The sequence below is a fragment of the Dermacentor albipictus genome, chromosome 1 (assembly GCF_038994185.2).
Source record: "Dermacentor albipictus isolate Rhodes 1998 colony chromosome 1, USDA_Dalb.pri_finalv2, whole genome shotgun sequence".
Taxonomy (NCBI): domain Eukaryota; kingdom Metazoa; phylum Arthropoda; class Arachnida; order Ixodida; family Ixodidae; genus Dermacentor; species Dermacentor albipictus.
In genome coordinates this window covers 376,415,225-376,427,486 of record NC_091821.1, presented here as the reverse complement: position 1 = coordinate 376,427,486, position 12,262 = coordinate 376,415,225, and the positions used below count along the sequence as shown (strand labels likewise).

Genomic DNA, 12,262 nt, shown 5'->3' with positions numbered 1-12,262 from the left:
AGGTTGCTTCGGAATGAAAGCCACTGCTTGTCAAAGTAATAGAGTTAACGCGTAAGAGCGCTTGTAGCAAGACTAGATTGAATTGGATGAGTTGTTGTGCAAGCCTAATGGGAAAATGTGATGGATTAGACTTACTATACGAGACAAAAGGAAGTAGATCACTTGGTGCATATATTAAGTAAACCACTAGAGCTGAAATTTTAACAATATGCTTTCGCAGCAGCCTGTACAAATGGACCGGGATATTTAGCAATTTTTTTTAGACATCACGTCACTGGACAAAGATGCATGCCTCACAAGCCACGGGAGAGGCGGTTACCTGTAATTATGGCTGGCTTTTGAGAAGGGTTTCACAGCAGCTTTCAAGCCACTTCATATTACCACGCAACAGCTTTCAGAATGTTTAACTTTCTTCGATAAGTATGTCAATGAGTATAAGCGAATATCTTTTTTCTTACACAGTGTGAACCATGAACGCTCGCTTTCATAGAGGTTACGCGAAAACACCTGCTATGCATCCACGCTTGGAAGGTCAGCAAGTAGCGCGGGTCCCTCTTCAGACTCTATTCTTCGCTTCACCCTGCAACGCACCTCGACCGTCAAAATGAGAAATTGTTCACGTCATGTACAATGACAAACAAATAAGGAACAGCAGTAAATAGCGGGGGCTTCCAGGCTGCTTAATCGGCAGGGGCACTCCGAGAGATTGGGTACTACCTCGCTGAGGAGAGGCTAGCTTCGACAGCTTCTGCCGGTGTCCGCGCGTGTGTTTGTTCTCATTCATTTTGCCTCCCGACCAGATGGAGCGGGACTCAGTCATGTACGAAAGTGAGGGTAGGGTTTAGGTGCGGAACGGGCTCCCTGAATAAGTCACACGACCGACAAGCAGCCGTTCGCCTGTCCCGCCGCCGCAGCGTCACCTGCTCCGAATGAAGGGCGACAGAGGTGCCGCCTTTCTATCCGACTCGCGCGTGCGAACGTAGGGACCGGTGTGCCACATAGCAGTAGATGCTCCTGACGAAATTGGGGCCCCCCTCCGCTGCCAAATAAGCGCGGCGCACGCTCGCGTGTGGGTCCATCCCTAATCCGCCCGAAACGTCCCGTGCTGCTCGATGCGAGCGTCCTTCCGCGAAACGCTTACGCTTAATTCAATACCGATCCCACCGCAGCCACTCCCGCAAGTGACTCGTCGCTCTGGCATGCCCTCTGAGAAGCTTTCATTGCTCGGTGAGAGACGGGGAACTGACGATGAGAAGGACAGGGGGGAAAGGACCGCTTGGGACAGTGCGCACAATTCCGTGTCACAGGGAGCCTTGCATTGTTTACCGTGAGTGGAGGTAGATTCCCGCCGAAACACTTTGGCCGCAGACTGCAACGTGGTAACTTTCGCAAGGAAGGCTGATTATGTGCCTGCCATGCTGGCTTCTTAGGCCCATAAGGGTTGTAGCAACATCTCGGTCTGCGTTAGGTGTCACTGCCCGGACTTTAATAGTATTATTACTTGTTGGGGAACGAACCGAAAGCATGGAGGTCCCTTTCAGGCACGATAGATGCGTGTGTGACTAATAATTGTGCACTCGAAGTGGACTCGAAACGTGGGGAGGGAATGGGCAACAATGTCACCAGCTGTTGAGATGCACAGGGATTGGATTTGCTGTCCCAGTCCGTGCAATCTGTCAAAATGATCCCTATCCAAAAATAAAATATTATTCTTAATAACAATAGCTCGAAAAAATAATCAAAACGCACTCAGATTCACCGAGAAGTTATAATTGTCACTTAGGGCTCACTTGCACTCAGACTAAGCATAAGTTTACTCAGCAGGGCTCACCCAGGCTCACACTCACGGGACAGGCCGAGTCTGACTGAGCGTGACAGAGTCAACTCATGAATGGAGTTTGTTTAACTATGCCCATAAATCACTTATCCAATATACTCTTATAATTTATGCATACGGCGCAGTGTGACATTTATATTGGAAGGCCATATGTTTATATAGAATTATCGGATATGGAGGCTACCGACCATACTTGACTTTATATTTATTCTAGTAGGGCACGCTTTGTAAAGCACTCTCAATTTTTCCAGATATTTGTTTGCGCGTAACTAAGAAGCTAATTGTAACAGCGACATCTTTTTGTTGTTGTTCATGAAAACAAGTCTCACTGATTAGATTATGTTAAGCTAATTGCAAACCCATTGGAAAGAGCATGCCGGAACATACTGCATAATGCTACCGTAACACAAGGCGTTTTAGTATTGTGTAGAACAATTTTCCGCCAACGTGAATCGGTTGCATGTGACCATTGGACGCTGTTTTCTCAGAGAAGTGCACTCGTTCCAACTTTCTAAATACCTCCACTGTCATGAATGCAGCAATCTGCACCAGAGTAATCATCGCAGCTGCTCAATTTTGCGTGGCAGGCAACAAGAGTCATCGAGGGGAAATGGGACACCTACACCGGTAGGTCACGCCACTGAAGCAGCAATTCGAGCCACCGCCACATTCGTACTCACATTTCCAAACCAACGCGGGAACTACGGAATGCAAACGCCATTCGCTTTCATATTGTCTTACAACTGCAATGGACGCGCTCGAAAAGAAACTTAAGCTCGGTGCCAACTCTAATTTCCCTATTCAAGAGCATGTAAACTGCAGAAATGATTTTACGAGACAAACGCTATCCATAAACTTTTCTATATCGAAGAGAAAAACAAGGTAGATTGAAATTCAAGTTTTTAAGGTAGTTTAAAATTTGTCGGATAAAATAAAAGGAAGCATGAGGTTCAGAAATCTGTAACTCTACACCGAAAATAGATATCGCAGTCCTGTAAATTGCACCTCTTAGATTACCTTGACATGACAATTGCGATATGTGAATTTAGAGTTTACGTTAAGTTTTCTTACAGCGTTTACAGTGCTTGTACAAAAGTCCTACTCACTAAATATTGGTATATCTTGAAGCGGTGTATAATAAGATAATTTTATCTAATTTAGGCGTATCACTAGTTGAAGTTTAAAAAACCATGATATCATTATTTATTGCTGAGATACGCGACATTTCAGAATGATTAAACAATGCAATTTTCAAGGATTTCTTACAATAATAACTTAAATTGAAATTCTCTTCTTTCAGTTGCCAGATATTAACTTGTCTTAAGATATTGTCTTAAGCGCAATTAATGTAATCAAACGCGTTGCAGTCGTTGCGGAGAAAAACATTTCTCTGTTCGCACGCATTCAGATCAACCTTACCTTTTTGTAAAGCTGGCTTCCTTACATAAAAACTCACTTTGAGAAGAAGCGCACTTTTGTTACCCTTCTTGTCTCTAATAAAAAAAATAAAAAAAACACGAGAAGAAAGAAAGCGCATCGCAGACAACGAATACGTGGACCCGTGTATGGTATCATGGCAACAGGAAGCCTCCTTATACGTGAATTTATTAGACCTGAGCAGAGAGGAGTCGAAGGGCGGTATGCTGTGAAACGAGTCGGGGCGCCGAACAATATCCAAGGCACGAAAAAGCAAGAAGAAGTGGTTGACCAAGTGGTATCAGCAGATTGTAGCGAGAAGGCGGCACACTCGCTTTCGCTAAATGAACCTTGACGCCGGCTACGAATCCATGGCGGGACCGCCTGTTGAGCCACGAAGTTCGCTGCTGTGGCACTCTATGCTAGCGGTGTCACACACGATGGCCCGGCGAGGACAAACGGGCTCATTCCGTCGAGACACTGGTGCTTCAAGCGTGGAAGTTGGAAGCAAGTTATCTGAAAAGCGGTCGTCTGTTCATTTACTTTTACTTTTTATTATTCATCCAGAAGTTCCTTCCTGGTGCACGATGGCATATGCTTAAATCTCCAGCGGGATGGCTAGAGAAAAATATGATAAAAAACTGCGTCTTTCATTTAGTTTCTTAGCGCACGCGGTGGAAAGAAAAGTAAGGCTAGGCACGTGATTTAGCGCATGCGCTGTGCGTGGCGCAGCTTCTCTGCCGGGTGGAGTTTTTCATACAACAAGCGTTCCTGCTCAAATTGAAGGTATGGTTTCGTTCTCACGCTCTCTATTGAAGAACAAGTGAAATGCGAGAATACTCTTGCAACGTAAAATACAAACTTGAATGAAATCGATTGTGTAAAGGAAAAAAAAAACGCGTTGTAATGATTATTGGGAGCAGTACATTTAGACTTGCTTATATTCTCCTAATTATAATTATAGCTATGTATGACAATTTTTCACGAAGTTTAACCATCGTGGTGGCAACTCAGCATGTGTTAGACATGATTAAATGCAAGAAAGGACAATGGCCAAGAAGAAACAAGCTTGACAGACTGATAACTTCAACAGGCTTTTACTCTGAAGTCATCCATCGGCAAGTTTCCCCGTAGGAACACAATTTTCTATGCTAGAGTACGGCCAATTACCCATTCAAAGAAACTGCATTCTCTCTCAAAATGATTTCCCTAAACAAGTCTTTCTGTGGCTTAGCGGTGTACAAGACATCATACATTTGAACAGAAGCAAGGCGAATATGCTAACGGGGATTCCAGGCTCGAGAATTTGATAGCTCCACGCCTTGTACACATAATATACGCGTAATCGAGCAAACCAGACAGGTCATATACAATGCGATGATACTGGAACGTCTAAAATTAGTGCGATTCTCTCCATCATAGTTTAGCCATCAGCAATCACGAAGTTCACGTCAACTTTGCAGTGCGAAATAGTTTTGTCAGAGTTACAAAGATTTCTTTTTTGTCGTCAAATTCAGGAGATATAAACAAACCTTAGGAACACATAGATATGGCAAATTGATTTCCTGTGTGTATACATTTTTGTATAGGGGAGGAAAAATTTACAAGAACTGTAAGCATGACGGCTCATTAGTATTCACACGGAGTCACATACGTGATATTCTCTTATTCACAGCTTCCACTGTTTCGCTGGAGGTAAGCGAGTCGAGATAACGCGTAGCATTTTCCCGTTTGACTGTACCTTAATATGGCAGCCTCGATGACGTCACTGTATACCCCTATATCTGGTAAACCCTGGTTAATCGAATAAGTGTTAGGCCGTTTTTCGTTATCAGAAAAATGTTACTCATTTTCTTACACGAACCTCCGCTGTGTTTAACAGTATGCACATTCGTTTATTTAAGAAAAAGAGGAGTCCATGTCGCAAATTAGATGTTCGATCACTTATTGCGCAAGAGTACACACATTCTGATGCATAAATGTGGTAGACCGAATCAAAGACTGACCGAAAACTCAGTGCACTAAATATTGTTGGAGTACCGTGCAATCTCTGCTTTCACCGGATTTCATATCTGTTGTTAGTAGATCTTCCATGCAGCAGTTGACTCGCTAGAGGAAGCGGTGATATACAATGGCTTGCTTTCTTACTGGCTACGCTTCTACCATTGTATGTGTTAAAGTAGTGATTGAGGGTTGCCACAAAAACTAATCGTTTCGATGCAGCTGAATTTAATTAGGGTGAGTGACGAGAGAAGACCACATTCACTACACTATTTGGGGGCTGAAGCATAGTCAGCACTCGCGTGGTACCTTGCAACGCGTTCTTTTAAATTTTTTGTTAAGTGAAACGGGGTGTTCGAAGGTGTGTTGCTTTGAACATATTTAACACCCTCAGGTACACAACCGTACCTATCACGCATTCCGCCAAGCATTCAAGGCATGCACTGTGGCAGGACACCAACGGCAACAATCGTTCCTTCAAGTTGACAAAAAGTTTCTTAGAAACAACTATGTCACCTCAAAATCCAACCTTAGCCAATAAATGTAGCACAGGTAGATGCATGGAGGCTCTCTCTCGGGGTGCCCGTGTTTTCGTTTTGGTGAAAAATAAGCGGCGTCTCTTCTTTCTGCGGGACGGCAGCTGGCGACCGCCGACTCGAAATTACCCCGAGACCCGAGACAGCCGGAGCGGCGCGGCGGCAAATAATCCGTTTCGATTTTAAAGTCGCTATGCACCCCCGTCTCGCCTCCTTCCTTCCTTTTTTTTTCCTTTCCATTCCGCCATTCTAAATGAGCACGAGCAGCATATTTGCATAGAAACGCGCGGATCTGTTGAGCATTCGCGAAACTCTCGCGATAAATTTATCCACGTGGCGCGCCCAAAACCGAGCTTCCGTCTCCTTTGTGCCGTTCTCCGCTGCCGCCTCCGACAACAACGTGCAAAGCAGGCTGAGGAGGAGGAGGTGGTGGAGGAGGAGGAGAGGATAGAAAAGAAAGAGGATAAGAGCGCGGTGTTGGGGGCTGGTTGTTTTGCCCTTGGGGATTTCCAAGCATGGGAGCGCGACTATTGTAATTCCGCCAGGCGCTCATGGGGCTCTAACGGGGACAATGCGGGGAAGCGTTGCCGGCGCCATTTCCCCCGTGTGTGGGCCTGCTGCATTGCGCGTCGCGCCACAGTGGGGCCTTTTCCTGCTCATTGCGCCAGTAGAGTGGGCCATTCCAAAAAAAAAAAAAAAATATCCCCTATTATTTGCCCAAACACCTACGCGCCCCTTCACCTTCACGTCCGCAACGCCCACAATTCAGAGTTACAAAACCGGATTTTCTTTTTCTCGCCTCCCGACCTATTCATTTCGTGCGTCCCGAATGTTTTCTTTTTTTAACTTTTTGTCTTCCTCGCCCCTTTGTCGTTAGAGGCGGCATTCGGAACGTGTTTGCATAATTCGGAAACTGTCCTAAATAATTCCTTGCCGGAACTGCACGTGTGTCACTACTCCTTTTCTTTTATTTTCTTTCTTTCTTTCTTTCTTTCTTTTGTGTGTGTGTGTTCTTGTTCTTCGGCTCGAAGCAGCAGCTTTGATATCAAAAGACACTTGCCTATGGAGCAATCTGATTGCTTTTCCTGGATGATAATCTCCCCCTATCCGAACGTTTACTGTCGTGCTAGTTGGTATGCGTGGTGTTTAGAACAATGAAGGTGTAAACTAACGGTGCGAATGTGCGACAATTCCTTTAACGCAAACATGCACTGCTTAGCACTCGATCAATGTCTCCGCATTATACGAAGAGATTCTTGCTATTTTGGTTATTTAAGAAAGACATCATTATCTATGAAGTTACATATGTCGCGTATAGAAACGTGAATGAATTAATGAATAAATTGCTGGGTTTTGCGTGGCAAAATCACGATTTCCTTATGAGGGACGCCGTAGTGGGTGTGAGGGGAAGGGGAGGGGGGCTCTAGAATAATTTTGATCACCAGGGGATCTTTAACGTGCCCTCAATGCATGGGAGACACGTTTTGATTGTTTTCCTGTCTTCTTTTCCTGTTTTCTTTTTCTTTCATTTCTTTTTTTAATTTTCATTTGGCCCCCATTGATAAGGCGGCCTCCGCGGCCACGATTTGATACCGTGACCTCGTGCTTGTCAGCGCTACGCCGTATCGGCAAGCCACCAGGACGTGTAAGTCAATATCATGAAATTCGTGCCCCTTTAATATTCATGTGAGTATGTGCGATATAATGCAAAGTCTTGTTTTTTAACTTACTCTTTTTTTGTTTATTTTTTCAAATTCAAAGATTTCGATTGAAGTCTGTGTGTGTAAAACTTGGCCTGGGAAACGATTGCTGGCTCTGCTTCCAAAATACAGCTTGCAGCCGGAGTGTTAGTTATTGACTTACTTAGTAGTAACTGTTGATGTTTAAAATGTCACGCACGAGTGATAGGAGGCACCGATCCGCAGAGCCTAGGTGGACGCAACCTCTTCCAAGGACATGCCGCAGCGCGGTGAGTAATTTGCTGCCCACTGAGACCCCACCAAGAAAATTATATGTTCTGTCCCTGGATCGCTTGTTAAAATTGTTATATCTGTGTTGCATCACTGGTGAAAAGGACTGCCTTTGTCAAAATTTTGGCTCTCAGGGCACTACTTGTTCGCCCACTGTCTATCAGTTAAAATGGATAAAGGTTTCTGGGGCTTTTCAGCATGCAATGCCATTACACCCCGAATAAAATAAAGAAAAGGTATCGTGAAGCGAGGATGAAGCACCCCTTTATAAAATTTCGGCTTGCTTTCTCTTCATAGCAACAAGTGTATTCCCAAAGCGATTACAATAGCTTGCGGCGTCAATTCCATTTCTTCACCTTCTCAATATCTATTGTACTTCCACACGGACGAAAACAAGCATTATCACTCAGGCAGAAACAAACAAGCAGAATCACTCGTAAACTCATATAGGAGCCACCGTATTTAGGAGCTATCTAGGAGTAATCTATAAACGTCTTTAGCAATGCTGCTAGAATATTCAATATTTCGAATATGGATCTAACAGCCCTTGCTGTATGATGCCTAATCGATTCGAAAATTCACGATTACAACTTGTCGAATATTCATTTCTTTCGAATGTGCAATGGATAACAACATTTATTGGAGTCTAAAGAGAGAGAGTACCATGGAAGTGAAAGCCGTTTTCGAATGATTCTGCTACAGAGGAGCTGCGATTACAGCGCCGTGCGACTATAGTTCAAGGGCAGGCGCACGGGGCAGGTAACGTCTGTTTGATAATTTTCAGTCCTACATTATGATCTCCTTGCTCTTAGGTAGTCTATATGAGAGTTAGCTTTCTCGAGTTATGAACCAGTCTACTATATGGCCATTCGCACCATGTTTCCATCCCCTAAAACGATATGCGGTGCTGTAATAACACACTTCGCTTGTTTGAATAAACTCGAAACTCTACGTGCTTATGGGGACATTCTCTTCCTTTTTTTTTCACTCTCATTGTGCTGATGAACGAAATAACTGAAAGCAGTCGTTTATCACATGCAGGCTTCTCAGTAGACGGGATGTCCATCTGAGAAACGTCATTACATGCACTTAAATATGCCTACACATGAGCAGTGTTTATAACGTCAACAAGCCTCTTGTTTTTACGACGAAGGCTCCACGCAAACTATATGTTTAATTGATATAGGGAGGTCAATTTTCTCAAATGTTCGTGTACGATTCGATTCGGAAATTTCAATATTCTAACATCCGTACTTCTCAGCAGTCGGTCCGGGAAAGCGCAATGAAAGGAGGCAAACAGCGACACCTTGTGAATAGACATGCCTCGCCGTGAAAGCAGCGCAGGTGCATTGATACTCGGAAGGCATGAATTTATATATTAGATGGAAATAATTTGAGATGTCACGCCTGGTAATTATTCAAATTTTAGAGTTTAATGTCCCCGAAGCTACACACTGGGCAGTGAGGTACGCCACAGTGGAGGTATCGCGGATTAATTTCGAGCCCTTTCGGTTCTTTATCGGGAACCCAAATCCCAGTAGACGTTCGCATTTGCAGTCCGCCCCATCCGATAGGAGCTACTGCTGCCGGCAATCGCAAACACGGCCTCGTGCTCAGCGGCGCAACTGCATAGCCAATAGACACTTGTTCAATTTGCTCTAACGGAATTGTGCTCGTTAAATATAAATGAGAAAATGAGTGGAGAACACATAAAAGAAGAAGATTAGCCGGCATACTTACTGTTATTTCAAATTTCGGGTAAGGAAATGAAAGGAGGTTATGAAATACCCCATAATATTGGAACGCATTGCAAGCACAAATTCCTATTCTCCGTTGGAATCTTGCAGGCATTTGCTCATTCACTTGCAGGCATAAGAATTGTATCGACAGAAAAAAAAAGGAAAAAACTTTTTTTTCCCTCTTCAAGCCCCTGGTGACATCTACTGAGCTTACAATTCTACAATATTCAGTTCACGCAGCGGTCGGATGGCTTCTTCTGTGCAACAGTGAAAAGGAAAACTAAATTATAAATCGCGAAATGCTTGTTGCTTCGCACGGGCATCCTGAAATCCCGACATGGTCGCACAGGCTTTCGGCTTTCGAAATAAGTCAGTCTGATACTCCAGTCTGTGACGTCCACGTGAAGCGAACGCAGAGTTCGCATGCCCAACGAGAACAAATACTACTAAATCAAAGTAGCCAAGGCTGCATTAGAGATGCCTGCGAAATCGTGCAGGCATGGCCTTGGTGAATCTAGGAGATTGAATAAGAAGGCAATGACTGCATTCGTGAATGGTTGCTCAAGGTAGGGACGCGAGATGGAAACGTCCACACGGTATGGAAGAGAAAATGCTACATGTCTTCGAAAGACCAGATTTGTTATTGGCCGCGCGGGAGTGCTGGAAAAGAGAGAAAAAACAGGCGTGGTATGAAGCAGGTCGCCTTTTTCTCCGTTATTGCTGTCCTCATAGGAAGGCCGAATTCATCCAATTATTGGACGCTAACCCCAAGTTAGCCAACGCTTTTCTTTTTCATTTTTTCGACTGCAGAGACGATGTCCAAAAAAAGCTAATCCATTTCCCGTTATGAAATATACGTGCCTTGCTCCCAAATTTTTCTTTTCGAGCTCGTTCGGCACTTTTTCCGAACCACGCTGATGCAGAACACAGCATGGTATGTATATTGCAATATACGTGTGCTTTTTATGGTGTCTGACTGGGTTTGGTCATAGCGCCTCTTGTGGCTTATTTCCTCTGACGCAAGGATGCCTCTAGAACTATGCTGGTACATTGCGTTCTTTCGAAGGGCCCCGATCGTGTACGATGCCCTGTATTGTTTCTCCTGGTTGCTTACAAAACTTCCAGCATATTTCGATAAAATCGGCATGCACGCTTGAAAAAAGCTAGATGTGATTGTCCCCTAGCTTGATGGCTTTATATCCTTTCACCAATGCATATACTTGTTTGATTGGTATTGCTGGTAGCGCCGATTGCAACGTCTGCGCTGTCCAGAAGACTGTAGAACATCTACTGTGCTTCAGCCCATCTATTGAAAGTGAAAAACATGACCTCTACACAGTTCTAAACCAATTAGATAGAAAACCATTTGGCTTGAATATGATCCTGGGACCATGGCCTCGCATATTGCATCAACAAAAGGTCACAAAGGTGCTGCTGCGATTTCTGAAAGCTACTGGGTTGAGTGACCATCTGTGATCCGGACTGAGTGACCATCAGGGATATAGAGCAGAAACTGTTACCACGGTCGGCGATATTCAAAGTGGACTTTCTCTTCTTCTCTTAATATATACCCCCCCCCCCCCCCCCTCTTTGTTCCTTACCCTAGTGCGGGCCAGCAAACCGGGCTCAGTCCTGGTTAACCTCCCTACTTTTCATTTATCATTTTGTTTCTCCCTCTCCTATCTAAATGCAGTTTAGATTTCTTTACATTCATGTACATTTTAACGTGTCTGTTAATACATTTTCTGATGCTACGGCGTACGCCATTGAGAAAACGCTTTTTTCGGAACTTCCGTCAGAAACTGCCGCAGTATGCAGTGAACGAAGCAAGGATGAATAAGAATGAATAAAGCGAAATAAAAGGTCCCTACGAAGCGGTTCCACTGGCAGAGCTACAAGTTCAAAGAGTACAGCCGACACTGCGGGCCCGACGTGACGACAAAGGTGCGAATTAATTATTACTACAGATCTTAATGTAGTTGCCGATGTTTCCTCCACGACCACAGAGCATGCTAATTGATATATTTTGTCATATCCGACACTACGTATCGAGAAAATGGCCGTTAGTAAAACTAAATTCATACGCAGGGACGCCGCATTCGAAATAATCCGCGCTCGCACCAGCCACGCTGCATTAGAATATATTTTAAAAGACCTACTTTCCGTACAGTAGAAGCGCAGCCGATCCTTTTATTAAGCGCGTCAAAATTGTTGATGAAATAGACGATCTTGAAAACATGGTCTCAATGACGTGTCTTCGGCTCCGCAATCGCTTCCGGCGCATGCAGTTAGCAAAAGCGTAGCCTTCGAGGGCTGCATCTGTTACCCGAAGAGAGCCGTCCCTGGGGCGTGGATATTGACAAAATCTATTAGTAAAGAGAACGCGGACGTACTGATGTTCAATGCATTCGTGGCAGCAAGTGTGCGCATGGCCGAATGCAAAGCTTGGTATAGGTGCAGTCGAACTCTGAAAAACAGCCCATTCTCTACGTTTATTACAGCCAACGGGAACTACACTGCTATTCTTCCAGGCCGCACTGTCATGGGGCGTCCTTTCCTGGCTTCCTGGCTCTTTTCCTACGAGCTTCGTTGGTCCTCCGCTACTTATGCCGTTCCTGCCGCAATCCCAGCCGTGTTTGGACGCAACTGCTCCCTATGTCTGGCAACGCGGATTGGGAGCGTATACCGGCGACGCAAGCGCATCAAACTATAAATTGGAGCCAGCCACCAGTATAGTGTACTAGAATAATAGCCTAGTGGCGC

At 44.6% G+C, this 12,262-nt stretch overlaps 1 long non-coding RNA gene across 1 annotated transcript in view; it reads right to left on the bottom strand.

Moving 5' to 3' along the window:
- Positions 1 to 12,262, bottom strand: part of LOC139054624 (uncharacterized) — a 109,243-nt gene that overhangs the window by 80,185 nt on the left and 16,796 nt on the right. The gene's annotated exons all lie outside the window — the stretch shown is intronic.